Here is a 17755-nt window from a genome sequence, read left to right as displayed (position 1 = left end):
CTAAATGGAGAACCTATAATTAAAAGACAAAAGGAAGGAGTGAAAAAAACCATTTCCTTGGGTTCCACCTGTAAGGGATATAGACATCCTCTATTTTTCTGCATATACCCTGTTTTATTTTTCTTTCTGTTGGTTTTGTTGTTGTAGCTGTTTTTTTCTTCATGTTCACCTGGTTAGGGTTGAGGTACACTGCAAAACAAAGGTCTGCGTTAGGAGTGATGTGGAACTGTCTCAGCAGAGATGCTAAGAGCTTTGACTCCTGATTGACTGCCTTTGCCCAGCTTGTGCCACATGCTGTGCTAGTTAGCTCCGTAGGCCAGTGTTGTACATAAGCACAGAGGGAAGTGAGACCCTCTGCACCTAGAATGGACTCCCATAACAGGGAAGGCTTGCAAACTTGAGCTCTGTATTATGGACAAGAAGTAGTGTCCTAATGCCCTACAAAACCAGTGAAAGCACAGCATCATAAAAGGGGAAGAAAAGTTTCAAACATCTTATGTAAGGTAAAATAGACAAGCAAATTCTAAACCCAGAAACAGCCTACATTGCAACCAAGTTTATGACCTGTGTGTTCTGTAATACATTCTTCCCTTTTTTCTGATGTGTAACAGTTCTCCTTTTTCATGGCAGTTGACTTACCTCAGCATACTATTCTGAGGTATGCTTGTATGTAGTAAATGAGTGTAAAGTACTTGAAAGATGAAAAGAGCTATAGAAGCATGTCTGTACATCTACTGATTGCTACTGCATGTCCATGACTTCTTCAAATATAGCGTGTGAGAACTTGCTACTGCAGTGAGCAGCTGTCTGTGTCGCTCTGCTCTGCTGTGTGGCATCAGGATGGCTCACTGCTCCCAGGTACGTGGCAAGAGCCTATGCATACTGCAACCTAAAATGATTTCTCACCATGCTGCTTTGTTACTTTAGCATATTAAACAGATCAAGAAATGTGGCAATAGAGATAAATTTAGTGCTTGTTTTTATTGTGAGTGACCTTTCACACACTGTTGAAAGTCTCTGAAGACATTTTAAAGGCAGAAGGAGTTACAGTAAAACAGAAAAGGGTGAAGAGAACTGTTCACCCCTACATAGCAATACTAGTATGGAAACGTTTTTGTGTAAACTGCATCATCTCTTTGTATATAAGCCCCTGCTGAGACTGAATACTACATGGGACAAAAGCACAGCACAAGGAAGGTGATGTTGCTTAAATATGTGCTAGATTACTTTCTCCCTCTTTCCTGTATGGTTTAAGGAACGAACAGCAAGCATATTGTGTTCCCAGTATGCAGCACTTTTATAATGCAAACAAAATTTCCTTAAAAACTACAAAGAAGCTCCTGAGCATGTGTTGTTATCAACAAAGTTTTTGACAATAGACTGAAATAAAATAGAAAATACATTTTTAAGTAGTACTCCTATAGGTTTGTTGAAGGTTGATTGTGAAACTACAATACATCTTATTAAGCCAAACCACAAAGAAACCATGAAATCAAAGGCACAGCTATGAAACGTATAATCGGCTGTTAAAATAGAAAAAGTAAATCATGCTCAGAGAAGAACATTTTGCACTATAAAGGCACCAACCAGAAGCTACAAATAGGGAAGCAAAAAGGCATTCTCTTCTGTTTCCAAACAATACTTGTGCACAAGGGCCTGAGTTTTGAAAAGCTTTACAGCTTCCCTTTTTATGTCAAAACTGCTATGTTTTGATGCAAAGTACAGATTAAAAATAGTATGTGGATAATGGCTGGAGGAATTTAACAGTGAGATGTTCTGACCATTTCTTAACCTCCTTGATAGTAGCTGTTGCTAGAGAGGAGCATGCAGTTTGCTGAATGACATTGTGGGATGTCACCTGGTTTTGTCTTTGGCATTAGCCCCCTCAGTGATGAGCCAGGGCAGTCAGAAGCCTGTTTGAACAGAGGAAAAGAATAATATCAAAAGGCAGATTGGAATTGGTGTTCAAACGAATAGTATGAAATCTCAAAGTGAGATTACCAGGGTAATGATAACATAGTCATCTCAAAAAGAAGGCTGTTATTGTAAGAAATGGAATTTCACCAGAAAAGAGAATAAAGAGATCAGCACCACTGAAACTGTGACTGTCAGATGAAAGGTAAATCTTTAATATGAAACACTTCTTTACCTACTGTCATGACATTGGTAAATATGTTTATATTACAGATTTTTATCTTTACCCAAACCATAAAATTCTAAAATGAACAGAATCAGTTTGATGTTTTCCCCAGAATCTGAGATAAAGACACCAAAGGGAATTTTTTTATTAATAATGTTACTTATGATAATTTAAGATTTATCCTTGCAGAATAAAAACTTACAAGAAGCATGTATTGTAACTAAGCAAGATGGTTGGTTTACCATCTTTGTTATTTGGTTATAAAAAGATTTGAGTACTTATTTGTATTTATTTTGAATAATATGCTATCCATTCATCTGTCATTTGTAACAAAGGCTAAGTGACTCCGGAGGGAGAGTGAGAGAACAACCGCGAGAGATGATATTGCCTAATGCAATGTGTCTGAGGCTTCTTGGACACTATAAAGGTGACCAGAATATAAGGACCTGTATGGAAATAAAACGTATGGAACTAATCTGTAATATTCCTTTGCCACAATTTCGGTACCATGCTGTTTTATAGTCAAAAGAGATGAGCCAAAAAGATTGTTATCTTTTGTATAGGTCTATGTAATTTCACCTTTATTGTACACAATGTAAGTGTGCTTTTACTTATTTTCAATGTGATTTTTTTTTTTTTTCTTGATGGATGGTTAATTTTGAAAATACCTTTGTTCAGCATTTTTAGTTTTTGGTGAAAAATTGGAGGCTACTTTTGAATATTCAGTGGTAAGTTGAACCCCAATGAATTCCTCGTTTCCAGGTGAGAACTGGCCATTGACTATACCCACCAGTAGGTGCAGTCACATGCCCGCTGCATGGGAATGTGCGTATGTAGTATAAGGGTTTTTTCGTTTTTCATAAAAGAAAATGCTGAATCTTGTGATGTCTTGTAGGGCTCTGCCAGCCCATGGATCACAGCTTGACTAATACCGTCTTAGAGATTGCCAGGGGTCAGAACAGTGGGATATTGAAAAAGGAATTTTTTTTTTTTGGTTTGTCTTAAATGATGCATATGTCTGTTAGGTGACGTTCAGTAACTGTTTTTATGCATTGAAGTAAAATCAACCCCAGAAAGAGCTAGCACTGTGTTGCAGGCAGGCTGTAGAGTTTCTTTCAGAAGGAATCCCCCTGCTCTCTCTACCACTCCCCACCCCGCTCTGTTTGAACAGACTAGCCTGTGCACTTGCTCGTGCTCTCAGAGACAGACACATAGTCATATTTTGCCAAACCCAGAGAAACATAGCTTTCCAACAGGATTCTTTGTTCTTCTAAGCGTCATTTGGTTATCAGTGTTCCTTCTCCAGTGGAAAACTCAGCCTTTTTTCTGTACTAACCAGTTTCTTTTACTGAAAGAAAAAAAGACCAACATTTTTGCTCTTTTTGAAGTTGCCCTCAGAGCAAAATGCCACCTCCCGCTTCATGAGCAGAACATCTGATGAGCCTCGCCTATTGATGTTAGTGCAGAAAGCACATCCCAGTGACCAGATGAGCTGTCTCAGACTGACACGTGTTTCTGCTTCTGCCTGTGAGGTATTCCCTGTTTATGCCACAGAATTCCCACAGCATTCTCCTGGAGAAACTGGCTAGTCATGGCTTGAACAAGTGTATTCTTCACTGGGTTAAAAAACTGGCTGGATGGCCGGGCCCAAAGAGTGGTGGTGAATGGAGTCAAATCCAGTTGGCAGCCGGTCACGAGTAGTGTTCCCCAGGGCTCAGTACTGGGGCTGGTTCTGTTTAATATCTTTATCAGTGATCTGGATGAGGGGATTGAGTGCATCCTCAGTAAGTTTGCAGATGACACCAAGTTGGGTGGGAGTGGGATCTGGACAGGCTGGATTGATGGGCCGAAGCCAATTATATCAGGTTCAACAGGGCGAAGTGCCAGGTCCTGCACTTGGGTCACAACAACCCCATGCAATGCTACAGGCTTGGGGAGGAGTGGCTGGAGAGCTGCCTGGCAGAAAAGGACCTGGGGGTGTTGGTCGACAGCCGGCTGAATATGAGCCCACAGTGTGCCCAGGTGGCCAAGAAGGCCAATAGCATCCTGGCTTGCATCAGGAATAGTGTGGCCAGCAGGACTAGGGAAGCAATCGTCCCCCTGTACTCGGCACTGGTGAGGCTGCACCTCGAGTACTGTGTTTAGTTTTGGGCCCCTCACTACAAGACAGACATTGAGGTGCTGGATTGTGTCCAAAGAAGGGCAACAAAGCTGGTGAGGGGTCTGGAGGACAAGTCCTATGAGGAGTGGCTGAGGGAACTGGGGTTGTTTAGTCTGGAGGAAAGGAGGCTCAGGGGAGACCTTATTGCTTTCTACAACTACCTGAAAGGAGGTTGTAAGCGAGGTGGGTGTCAGTCTCTTCTCCCATGTAACAAGTGATAGGACAAGAGGAAATGGCCTCAAGTTGCTCCAGGGGAGGTTTAGATGGGATATTAGGAAAAATTTCTTCACTGAAAGGGTTGTCAAGCATTGGAACAGGCTGCCCAGGGAAGTGTTTGAGTCCCCATCCCTGGAGGTATTTAAAAGCTGTGTAGATGTGGTGCTTAGTCACATGGTTTAGTGGTGGTCTTGGCAGTGTTAAGTTAACGGTTGGACTTGATGATCTAAGGGTCTTTTCCAACCTTAACGATTCTATGATTCTATCCAGAGTGATATTCCATATCAGCATCCATGCCTGTCGTGGCTCACGTGGTACTTTCCTGTTCCACAGCAAAGACATCTCTGCTGTAGTACTTCATTCCTGACAAGTGACACATTTGCCTGAAAAAACTGACCCGTCAGACTGCTGTATGTCTGAACTGTGCAAATTCCAAGGCCAGAGAAGATATGGGTAGGATCCTAATTTATTCTAAAAAAAGGAAATTCATGTGTCCCCCCTATTGCAAGTCCCTCTACCTCTTTATGCCTCAAATGTCATTTGTCCTCTTTCCCCTGCATACTTCGTACCCACATCCTACCTTCCTGAACAGTATGGTATATTGCAAACAAAATGCAGGACCGGCAGAGTGATTTCTGTGCACCAGTGAAAGATCTTAATATCTGCCCTTGCCTTGCTCTGCAAGAAGGAAACATTTTCTGTGGAAATCCCCCAGCCCTTATAGACCATCTTGTGTTGCATTTGGTAGATGAGAAAGAGAGGTAATAAGTATGTAACTGTAAACAAAGGTAAATGAAAGGACAGTAGTTACAAAACCATAATCATAATACATAACCACTATTTTAAGTGCAAACATTTTGATGAGGTGCTGACAGAATTCAGGAATTGGTTCTTCACCATGTTTACCAGCAGGCTCTGTTGAAAACCAGCTAACTGCATGGGAACGTGTATGTTTATGTTCTGGGCTTTCTTCTAACCAAAGTGTGCAGCTCTGTATCTCCTAATCTGCTGCAGGGGGGTAGCGGTTCACAGGCCGTGGGCTGAGCAGCACAGAGAATGACACAGGTCAGAGTGATGTGATCTTGAGAAAGTGCTAAGTCTTTGCGTGTTTCTGTGCTTAGTGGCTCTCTCACTCATACAAAGAGATGGAATATTTGGAACTTGTAGTCATGATGTCTCAGTTTTCATTATCTTTTTGCTGCCTGTGGATTATTGCTGTGGGTGTGACCAGTGTCTTTTGTATCTTTGCATATTTACATGCCAGTGAGCACGTGGACCTTAGCAAATACAGATGAAAAGAAGGTGTTACAAACAAGTAAAGGAGCCTACATATATTACTGCTATTGACAGTTTTGTTCAATGTACAGTGTTATTGTGCAAAATCCACATTCTGAAAAACATTGTCAAGGAAGTACTCTGACACAATGATTTGGATGGATCAGCTCTGTTTGGTCCTGTGAGCTGATCCAGCTGACACAAGCAAATGGACTGAAAACCCAACTTTGTAATGCAGCCAGGATATTGACAATTGCTTGAATAAAACAAGAGAGATTCTCCAGTCATTAGACTTTCAGAAAGATGCAGCTAATTTCCGTCACAGTTACTGAATATTAGTCTTGCCTTCTTCATGTGGTATTAAATCAACAGCTTGCTCAGAAATAATAGCTGAGACAGGGAATAAGTCAGTCCCTTGTGTGCACCCAGTGCTGGTTACTTGAGTAATGCTTAGGTTAATGCATATCTCACAGTACAGAACATTTTGCCTTCTTTTGCTGAAGACAAACAGGTATCGTCTTCTTAATCCTTTCGGGTCATAGGGGTTTTTTTGCATGACTTTCATCCAGTCAGAGAAGTATGGTTAATAGTCAGATCTATTAATTTAAATCAGATTAATCAGATTAAGAACTTGCTGTCTAACTGCTCTATATTCTGTAAAGACCATGACTATTCTTTGTAGTACAAACAGTCCTGGAGGGTCACTTTCCTCTATGAAACTTCACTTGTAACTTTGACAAAACTTGCAGTGCCATCTAAATAAATAAATGGTATGGGGGTCGATATCAGGTTTGCCCGTGACAAGGGGTGGGATGACACGCCATGGTTAGAGGGACGGGGTACTAGCAGGGGATGGGATGCTAGCGGGGGCCCTCAGCCTGTTGATCTGAGGCGTGCTGGAGACACAGCAGCACAGTCGAAGTCTTACGGGGATGAGCGGGGCTCTCTTGAGGTAATAGGAGCCAACAGGGAAGTATCAGAGAAATGCCTCAAGGGAACCAAGGGGTGTTCCTCCAAGAAGGTGACACGGACGACAGCCCAGCTGAAGTGCCTCTACACCAATGCACGCAGCTTGGGCAACAAACAGGAGGAGCTGGAAGCTACCGTGCTGCTAGAAAGTTATGACCTAGTTGCCATCACTGAAACTTGGTGGGACGAATCCCACGACTGGAGTTCAGCTATCAATGGCTACAGGCTGTTCAGAAGGGACATATGTACTTGCATAATCTGTCTGTACTTGATCTGATGCATGCAGTCAAGATGCTCGCATCCAGACTTGAAATCCCAGCATCTGAACTTAGATGTTACCAAGTCTGAATGAAGTTTCTGATCATGGCACTTCTAATCAGATAGAAGCCTGAAAGGTGAACAGAAATCTACACCTATATCTGCAGCAGGCTGTGATGATCATCAGTAGGAGGCTACATGTAATATATTTTCTGCCTTCATTTGGAAGGCTATCCTGGAAGTCAGTGGGAAGCAGGCCTGGGTTCCTGCAAGTTTATCACACATCTCTCCCAACACACACATGCAGGAAATGGAATATCCAGTAGAGATTGTATCACTTCTAAGGCCGTAATTATTGCTTTACAAGTCATAGAATCATAGAATCGTTTAGGTTGGAAAAGACCTTTAAAATCATCAAGTCCAACCGTTAACCTATCACTGCCAAGTCCACCACTAAACCATGTCCCTAAGCACCAGGTCTACCCATCTTTTAAATACCTCCAGGGATGGGGACTCAACCACTTCCCTGGGCAGCCTGACAACTTTCAGTGAAGAAATTTTTCCAGATATCCAATCTAAACCTCCCCTGGTGCAACTTGAGGCCATTACCTCTCACCTTATCAAGGAGGCATTTGGTGCTGGTTCCACTGGGGCTTGAACCTAGGACCTTCTGTGTGTAAAGCAGACATGATGACCACTACACTATGGAACCACCACCTAGACTTTCTGGGCCATCACTATTATTGTCAGGGGGTATCCCATGCTAACAATACTATGTCCCTAGTTCAACCACCTCTGTATGGGAGAGGCTCCACTACAGTGGTCCTGTCTACCCGGATACACGCTGCAAAATCTTAACATGAGAGAGTGGGATGCTATGCAGAGATTAATCACGTTTCCAAGCTCCAGGATTTTCACATGCATTCATGAGCCCTTCAAAACCTGAACTTGAATTTCTAAGCAGCATTCACAACAGGTTTGTTGTAAAGACATTACAGGAGAGATTAAAGAAATTCCTTTTTCTTTCACTTTTCTAAATCTAGCTATTACATCTGCCCTGGAAACATGGTACCATCTTCAATTTTCTTGTCTACGTCTTGGTGAGATACTGATTGACAATCTGAACCACAACATGTCAGATAAAATGGCCTGATTATTTAGACAAATCCACAGCACTGCAACTTGGCTCAGTTCTCTCTTAGGTAATGATAGGGTAGGAATCTGTCCCGAGGCTTTATAACTTTAAATGTTCATTAGTTTTAAGAATTCTCATCTGTGGTGAGGCAAGAGACAACTTTGCACGTGTCATCAAAAGCAGACAGATTAGAGAGTTTTATTCCAGGAATATCACTGTCCCATTAGCCAGCAACGCATATGAACGCATACAAAGCTGTTCCATCTGCTTAGGTGCATCACTAGGTGCTTTATGAAAAGAAGATGAACAGATAGCAGTAGTTTGCACAAATAGCAGTTTGGCCCTGCTGTGAATCTTGCAAACTTATCATTTGTTAGATAAACAGCTATGTTGAAACATGCGTTCCACACAGAGCCATACACTACCCTTCAGTGTGCATATAAGGAGACAAGTACCACCATCCTAAACCTCACGTGACATACATACTGGGCTAGTCTTAACCTAAGGATACTGAAGAAAGACAGCTAAAAAAGAAAACAACTAATATATTTGGGCAGACAGGGAACAGACATACAAGGACGAAAAGCAAAAGCTCAAAGTCAGTCAGTGGGCATCAGTATACCTTCTCTAATGTTGAGACTAAATTTGGCAAGGTACTTGAGCTGAGACTCAGATAGCAGTGTAGAATTTTGTAAGCAGCTGTTTGTTTTTTCTTTTAGAGGTATTCTCTTTGCAATGCAAAAGAGAAGTTAGTGGAAAAATCTTCAGTTCAGCTGTTGGCTTGACAGATGCCAATGTCTCAAATAACCAAAGTCTCTCCTCAACTAGAAACAGCTGAAATTGTGCATCGAACTACTTTCCCTTTCTTGTGACAGTCTTGAGGCTACTGCATGGATGTCCAGCCAACAATCCTTGCAAGAGAATTCTGGTAAATCCTGCAGTTAGGAGGATGGACAGATTTTTCCCCTCTTCCCCCTGTAACTCTTGCAGTCAAAAAAACAGTAACAATAGTAAATAATCATCTTCAAGTAACAGAAACCTAAAATAGCAGCAGTACCAGAGTACTGGTACTCAGCAGTAGCAAAGGATACTTCAGTAGGTTCTTGCAGGAGCAGCCCACCAATGTCATTATTTGGGGTCAGCATAATACCATTCATGCAGTGGACTTTTAATGCACATGTTTTACCATGTCATTCTTACTCTAGAGAAGACTATGGACCTCCGTCCTTAGAGTAACAAGATGCAGTGATCACGCACTGGTGGAGTTCACGGTCCTGAGAGATAAGGGTCAGGTGAAGAGTATAGTCAGGACCCTGAATTTTAGGAAAGCAAACTTCCAGCTCTTCAAGGAATTAATCAACAGGACCCCCTGGGAAATGGCCCTCAGGGACAAGGGAGCAGAACAGAGCTGGCAGATCTTTAAGGACGCTTTCCATAGAGCACAAGAGTTCTCGATCCCCAGGTGCAAGAAATCAGGCAAGGAAGGGAAGAGGCTGGCATGGCTGAGTCATGACCTGTGGGTCAAACTAAAGCGCAAGAAGAGATTGCACAGACAGTGGAAGCAGGGACTAGTATCTTGGGAAGAGTACAGGGACACTGCCTGGTTGTGTAAGTGTTGTCCCAAAAACTTGGGTCCGTTACCCAGTGTGCGTCGCCCAATTCACACACAGAGTCGAGGTATTTTCCTTTATTACGTAAATGTGCATGGTACAAGCCAGGACACCGTTGATGTAAACTAACAATTATTTATACAATAATCTAATACATATTTATTGTCCTTTATTAAATGATTGGTTAAAATTCTTCGCCTGCCATGTAAATTACTACGCATGCTCACTATGATTCTCGAGACCTTTATTTCCTTAATCTTTTGGGTCGGTGAGTTTCTTGAGTGGGTGGTCCTTGAGTCGGTGGTTGTGATCTCCTCCTGCCGGAATTACCTTTCCCCTAAGTTCACTTAACTTTGGCAACACTAAGCAGTCCTTTACGGACCGTTAGTGAAGCAAACTATCGTTCACTTTGGGGTTCTTTGTTATGAGACATATATCCTGTTTCATGATGCCATAGTATTGTTAGGGTAAAAATGAGCAAGGTTAATCTTTACCGACATCATAAGGATGGGATCAGGAAGGCCAAGGCTCGGCTGGAGCTGAACCTGGCAAGGGACACAAAGAATAATAACGAAGGGCTTCTACAGGTATGTCAACCAGAAAAGGAAGGTTAAAGAAAGCGTACCCCCTCTGATGAGCAGAAGTGGCGAGCTGGTAACAACAGATGAGGAGAAGGCTGAGGTACTCAACAACTTCTTTGCCTCAGTCTTCACTGGCAACCTCTCTTCTCACACCTTCCGAGTCAATGGGCCATTTGACAGGGAGCAGGGGAGCAGAGGTCCTCCCACTGTAAGTGAAGATCAGGTTCGCGACCACCTGAGGAACCTGAACATACAGAAGTCTATGGGTCTCGATGAGATTCATCCCAGAGTCCTGAGGGAATTGGCTGATGTAGTTGCCAAGCCACTCTCCATGATATTCGAAAAGTCATGGCAGTCAGGTGAAGTCCCTGGGGACTGGAGAAAGGGAAACATTGCACCCATTTTTAAAAAGGGTAGAAAGGAGGACCCTGGGAACTATCGACCTGTCAGCCTCACCTCTGTGCCTGGGAAGATCATGGAACAGATCCTCCTAGAAGCTGTGCTGAGGCACATGGAGGACAGGGAGGTGATTCGAGACAGCCAGCACGGCTTCGCCAAGGGCAAGTCCTGCCTGACCAACCTAGTGGCCTTCTATGATGGAGTGACTGCATCAGTGGATGAGGGAGGAGCTGTGGATGTCATCTATCTGGACTTCTGTAAGGCCTTTGACACGGTCCCCCACAACATCCTTCTCTCTAAATTGAAGGATATGGATTTGATGGGTGGACTGTTCGGTGGATAGCAAACTGGCTGGATAGTCGCATCCAGAGGGTAGCAGTCAATGGCTCGATGTCCAGATGGAGATCAGTGATGAGTGGTGTCCCTCAGGGGTTTGTACTGGGGCCAGTGCTGTTCAGTATCTTCAGCGATGACATAGCAGGATTGAGTGCACCCTCAGCAAGTTTGCAGATGACACCAAGCTGAGTGGTGCGGTTGACACGCCTGAGGGACAGTATGCCATCCAGAGAGACCTGGACAAGCTGAGAGTCAATTAGAGATTGAATGCTTAAAAGCGGAGTTACAACGAGAGAGAGCGCGGACGCGTTTACTAGAACAAAAGATCAAGATTATGTTAACCCAAGTGAAAAAGCCCCCCAGCGCTGTCCAAATTCGGCAGCTGACTGCGGGAACAGATCCTGAGGACTGGGATGGTGACATCTGGGGAGATTCTGATGAAGCTAGTGTTGATGAAACCGAGGAGGTAAAGAGATGTAAGACCTCTCATCAAAATGGAGAGGCATACGGGCCCACAGGGTGGGAACCCCCGAACTACTGTCCATACCACCCCATGGACAGGATCTGAGCTTAGTGACTTGCAAGTTCAGTTTTCACGCAAACCAGGCAAGACGGACACAGAATATCTGTGATGTGTTTCGCTTACCGGAGGTGATCGGATATTATTGAGTGATGATGAGGCTCGAGGGTTTTGGGGACCTGGTGTGTTTCTAAGTGATGGGCCAGCTGGCAACCAGTCTATAACTTCTTGGGTGGCTTACTGGGCTGGCGGTATAGACCCCAAAGAACGAGGGGAGCCTGTTACCATTCAGATAAGGGGATAGTCGGAATTGGCAGAAGGGGTACAAAAGGCTGCCTGTATACAGGCGATGTATGGGAGGGGGCAGCAAGGCATACCAATGGCTGCACCAGTAGATCCCACCCACCTCAGGCCTCTCATTATGGGGTTACCAGATGCTTTAAAAATACATGTGCAGTCCCTTAGAGAAAGAGAATTCAGACGGCCATAGAATGCAATTGACAGAATGCCCCGAATCTGCCTGAGCATGTGCCGACGTGGTCAAAGACACTGCATAGTATAGTCATCCATGGGTGTGAAATGGGGTGGATGGATCCAGGTGGCAGTGCAGACGGGAGCAGGAGGGTCTGACAAGCCAGCCGCGAACCTCATCCCAGACGCCCCCCCCCCCCCCCCCCCCCGGGAGCCTGAACCCTTCCGAAGCAAGTCGGACCAAGACGGCAGACTGGAGTGGAATGGCTTGTGGTGGAAGGCATTAGCGTTGGGGGTACCTCGAGCGCTGTTACATGGGCAGGCCACCAAGCATATATGGAAGCTAGTGGAATTACTGGAGGGAAAGACCGGGAACATAAAGGAGATGCCAGCAACTGCCACTCCCCCCCAAAATGGGAGGAGGAACTCTAACACTTTCACATCGTTACGAGGGGAATTAAGTGAACTAAAAACCTAAAAATTACGGTTTGGGGTCCGGGCCACCCAACCCACTTGGTAAATTCCTGTCAATGGTCCGCTGCTAAGGAACCCTATGTACATATTCCTGTTGGTCCGAAGCGGATAAGTTTAGAGGTTTTGATCGACACAGGAGCCCAAATTAGCATTCTAAACAAGCAGCAAGCTGACAAGCTTGGAATCAAACCATCGAGAAAAGTCATCAATATAATAGGGGTAACAGGTGCAGCAGAGAGGTGTCCTTTAGCCTGAACCCAGTTTTGGCTGCCTGGGGAGAAGCGGATGACGGCCGTGGAGGTTGCTCTGAGCCCTTACAAGGGAAACATATTGGGGTTTGACATTTTAGTGGGTAAGCGGTGGCGTCTGCCTGATGGCGGCGTTTCAGAAGCTGCGGGGTGGGAGCCGCCTGCATTAGGACCTTGCAGTCCACTCCTGCACTGCCACCATCCAAAGTAACCTGTGTTTCCCAATATCCCTTGCCAAGCTGTCCTGGTTTCAGCTGGGACAGAGTTAATTTTCTTCTTAGTAGCTGGTAAAATGCTGTGTTTTGGGTTTAGGATGAGAATAATGTTGAGAACACACTGATGTTTTGGTTGTTGCTAAGTAGTATTTATACTAGTCAAGGACTTTTCAGCTTCTCATGCCCTGCCAGTGCTCAGTATATAAGCTGGGGGAAGAAGGAGGAAGTGGAGGGGGGACATTCAGCGTGATGGCATTTGTCTTCCCCAGTAACCGTTACGCGTGATGGAGCCCTGCTTTCCTGGGGATGGCTGAACGCCTGCCTGCCCATGGGAAGTAGTGAATTAATTCCTTGTTTTGCTTTGTTTGCGTGCGCAGCTTTTGCTTTACTTATTTAACTGTTCTATTTCATTTTACTTCAATTATTAAACTGTTCTTATCTCAACCCACGAGTTTTCTCCCTTTTACCCTTCCGATTCTCTCCCCCATCCCACCAAGGGGGGAGTGAGCGAGCGGCTGTGTAGTGCTTAGTTGCTGGCTGGGGTTAAACCACAACACAAGCGCAGTGAAACGGGGTATCACAGGAGTCATCAATGATCTTGAAAAAAGGCAACTAATCAGCTGCACCTATAACTCCCCAGTTTGGCCAGTTCGCAAGCCTGATGGGCGGTGGCAACTAACTATTGATTATTGGAAATTGAATAGCAATACCCCACCGCTAAGAGCTGCCGTCCCAAACATAACCTCGGTGGTGACTGCAATACAAGCAGCAGCCCGTCCGTGGATGGCTGCCTTAGATGTCAAAGACATGTTCTTCATGATCCCCCTAAGGGAGGAGGACAAATCCCAATTTGCCTTTACCTGGGAGGGGACCCAGTATACCTTCAATTGGCTTCCACAAGGATACAAACACTCCCCCACTATCGCTCATAACGTCTTGGCTACACTCCTTGACACTGTGGAAGTGCCATCAGGCATTCACATATACCAATACATAGATGACATCCTGGTGGGCGGAGACAATAAGGAACAGGTTGGGCAGATAGCTGAGGCTATCTGGAACTTATTGACTGAAAACAGGTTAGATATTCCACCTTCCAAATGCCAAGGTCCCCGGCAGGAAATCAAATTATTAGGGGCTTGGTGGATAGTGGGAGCTATCACGGTACCTGATGATGTCCTGTCGGCCATCAAGGGGGGGCAGACCCCAAATAGCAAGACAGAATTGCAACATCTATTGGGCACATTGGGGTACTGGAGGAAACACATACCAGGATTTTCAGTAATTGCTCGCCCTCTATATGACTTGCACCGAAAGAACAGGAAATGGGATTGGACCCCAAGACATATGGAGGCTCTTAACGTCCTAAAGGACAAACTTAAAACCTACCAGAAACTAGGCCTCTACACCCATGAGACCTGCTGAGGATGGAATGGGGGTTTGCGGAGCATGCCTCCTATTGCGGTGTATTCCAAAAGGGACCACAAGGGCCGGCCAGACCTCTATTGTTTTCTTCCACCTCATTCAAGGAAACTGAACAGCGATATTTGGAGTGGGAAAAGGGGCTTCTCTCACTCACCGGGACAGTTAAAGAGGTGGAAAGATTGCATACATCACAGGACATTATTGTGCAAGGGCCTTTCCCGCTATTAAATTCAATCCTTAAGGGGTCACCCCCTCCTGAGGGAGTGGCACAGAAGGCCACAGTACAAAAATGGTATGCCTATTTGGAGGGAGTCAGTCAATTTTCACCATTAAAATAGGGTCCTGCCAAAGTTTCCAGGTTTCAGCAATCCATAAACCCTGACCCAGCCCTGCTGAGCTTACCTTATAAGCTCTCTCTGATTAAAGGGGTGCCCGAGCTAACCCAAGATTCAGACACACAAGGGGTGTGGTTCACCGACGCGTCAGCCCATCGAGTGGGGCCAAAGTGGCAGTATAAGGCGGCAGCAGTGGAAATTGCCACTGGAACAACAGTGACAGAGGAGGGGGAAGGTAGTGCTCAGGTAGGGGAGCTGCATGCTCTCTTATTAGCCATGGAAGCGGGTGCCTCCACAATTTACGTGGATTCTTTTGCAACTTACAAGGTTGCCACTGAGTGGATATGCCAATGGGAATCCAGCCAATGGGAAGTGGGTCGCACTAGAGTCTGGAGGGCTGAAGATTGGCAAAGGCTATTGGAAATAGGCAGGTCACGGCTCTTGAGAGTGGGTTGGGTGAAAGGGCATGCGAAAGGTGGGACTCCAGCTGCTAAGTGGAACTGACAGGCTGACCAGTTAGCTCAAATCAGAATGGTTGATGGTGTATGGGAAGAGTGGGAATGGCTAGCTGAGTGGCTACATATCAAGCGAGGCCGCTCTGGGAAGGCAGATCTGTATTATGAGTGCTGGTCTTAGGGGTGGCCAGTGTCTATGGCAATATGTGAAGCAGTCCTCACAGCTTGCCCACAATGCCGAATAAGGCTTAAAGCTGACCACCTGAACCAAGCCCCGGCCCAGCACATCAGACAGGGCAAAGCCCTCTGGAGCACTTGGCAGGTTGACTATATTGGGCCATTAAAACAGTCTCATGGAAAGAAGTTTATCCTGGTAGGAGAAGAAGTGGTTTCGGGGCTGTCGGTGGCTACAGCTGTCGGCACTGCCACTGGGGACCAAATGGTACAAGTGTTGCGCGAGTGGTTCAGTGTTTTACCCACCCCGAGAGCATTCAAAGTGATAACGGATCGCGCTTTATGGCTGCAGAGGTTTGAGATTGGGCCAGAGGGGAAGGTATAAAGTGTGTGTTCCATATGCCATATTACCCCCAGGCCAATGGGATCATCGAGCGGACCAATGGTCTGATTAAAAAACATGCTGATGTCTCACAACCCAATTGGGACACACGACTAACCCATGCAGTCCTTATCATCAGTTATGCTTGGTGGAGTTATGGAAGCCCCAAAATCAGGGCATTCTGCCCTGAGAAGCCACCAACGGGCAATGACCCTCTACCAGATAATAGAAAGGACCAGCTTCCACTAAGAACACATGTAGGCCAGCCTGTCCTGGTGAAACTACCTTCCATTGGCATCGTGCCCATGACCCTAGCAAAGCCTAGAGGTCTGTACGCTTGGGAGGCCCTAGATGAAAATGGGAAGACCCACCGTATCAGCGCCCAGTGAATAGTCCCGCACTTCTAACCCGAAAGCCCAGTCCCAAGGGACCAAGGCCATTTTTTTTTTTTTTTGTACTCTCTTACAGGACGATGGAGGGATGGACCATTCTGTTGCTCCTATTAGTGGCGACCGCAACTAATACGGACGACTCAGACCTGGATGGCAACGTGGTGGCAAAGATGATGGTGGGATTTGCACGGATGATGAACCTAACATCGGTAACAGTCTGTTTACCCACCCCCAGGTCAGCGGAAGACCCCTTACCCATTTTTGTACAGGATATCAACATATCCCTAGCCCTTGAATTAACATGGGGGGGTCAGTATAACAATTATAGCTGGAAGTTCCAGGAAAGCCCAGGGGGCATAGGCTATACCCATATCGTTTATAGCTGGTCACCAGGCATGATAAATGCTAGTTCAGCATGGGATGCTAAATGCAATTACATCCTCCAGCCGATCCATAAAGCCACAGGGTGGAGCATCAATGGCATTACACCCTGTCCCAAAGTTCCATGGGGAACCACTGAACACGGCTCTCTATGGGATGTTGACGATCACTCACTAGTGTACACCAGGCCACTGAATGCTTCTTGGTGTATCAAACATCCTGATAGAGACAATAACGAATGCCCTAGCAGGTGTATTACAACTCATTCGATTGCCCGCTCAATTGCACATGGGCCAGGTACACCTATGCACCTAGCTGGTATGGGGGAAAGATAAGGCACACTGATACAAAGATCGGTGTTGTCCGAACCCCTTTGCTTTCTAACTTTCCTCACTGAGGTGGGAAGCTAGGTGCAGCTGGGTAAGGAAACCAATGTAATGAAACTCAGTAACAACAGAGTGTTATTAAGCAGGCATTTTATTGCAGCGCTGGGCAGCACTGGGGATTCTCCACCATAAGTGCTCCACCGATTTGGTAGACTTTCAGAGATTATATACTATAAAGTCCTACATATTCACAGGATTTCCGAGAACTCATTTACATAAACATGAGATTTCCTGGAACTTATTAACATATGCAGATGTCCGATCCGCATGGGCAGTCGTCTCCCGTGGTGGTCTTCAAGTGGTCTTTGGGGGGTCTTCAGATGAAGGCTCATAGGCTTCTTCACTGTGTTCGCGGATTGACCTTTGCTTCTGCGCAAACTCAGTCCCAGGATCACGTAAAAGGTGTCCTTCAAGGCGGCTGTTGTCGTTCTTCTGTGACTTCCTATCTTCCCTGCATTTGTTCTCCCAAGGCCCAGTTGTCTGAGATGGGATTATCCCGGAGCCCCCTTATCTTGCAACCATTCTAACTACTCTCTAAATCCCAAAGGCCTTTCTTTTGTTTAGTTAAGTGACTAAGATATTTAAAATATCCTCCTTGCCCCTAAGCTTTAATTCTTTCAGGAGGCATTTTGATGCAGTGGCTTTGTCTATCTTGGCTTTAACCCTTTCAGCACCTGACAGGGAAATCTCCACTCTGGGACTGCCAAACGGAAATTGGGTATAAGGATATAGATAAGATGCCTCTGTTGTGGCTACATCCACCGGCTCAAGAAGTCTTGGTACAAGGCTGCTTATGCGGCAATACCAGCTATTCATG

General features: G+C 45.3%; 1 non-coding gene across 1 annotated transcript; it reads right to left on the bottom strand.

The window, feature by feature from the left end:
- Window positions 1–7658: 7658 nt before the first annotated feature.
- Window positions 7659–7731, bottom strand: TRNAV-UAC (transfer RNA valine (anticodon UAC)). The gene has a single exon. It is a non-coding gene; the product is annotated as a tRNA-Val (tRNA).
- Window positions 7732–17755: the final 10024 nt, after the last annotated feature.

The sequence above is a fragment of the Nipponia nippon genome, unplaced genomic scaffold, assembly GCF_047370975.1.
Source record: "Nipponia nippon isolate SJK-2023a ecotype South Korea unplaced genomic scaffold, ASM4737097v1 scaffold_26, whole genome shotgun sequence".
NCBI lineage: Eukaryota > Metazoa > Chordata > Aves > Pelecaniformes > Threskiornithidae > Nipponia > Nipponia nippon.
Note: the sequence above shows the minus strand (reverse complement) of the source record. Positions and strands in the feature narration are given on the sequence as shown.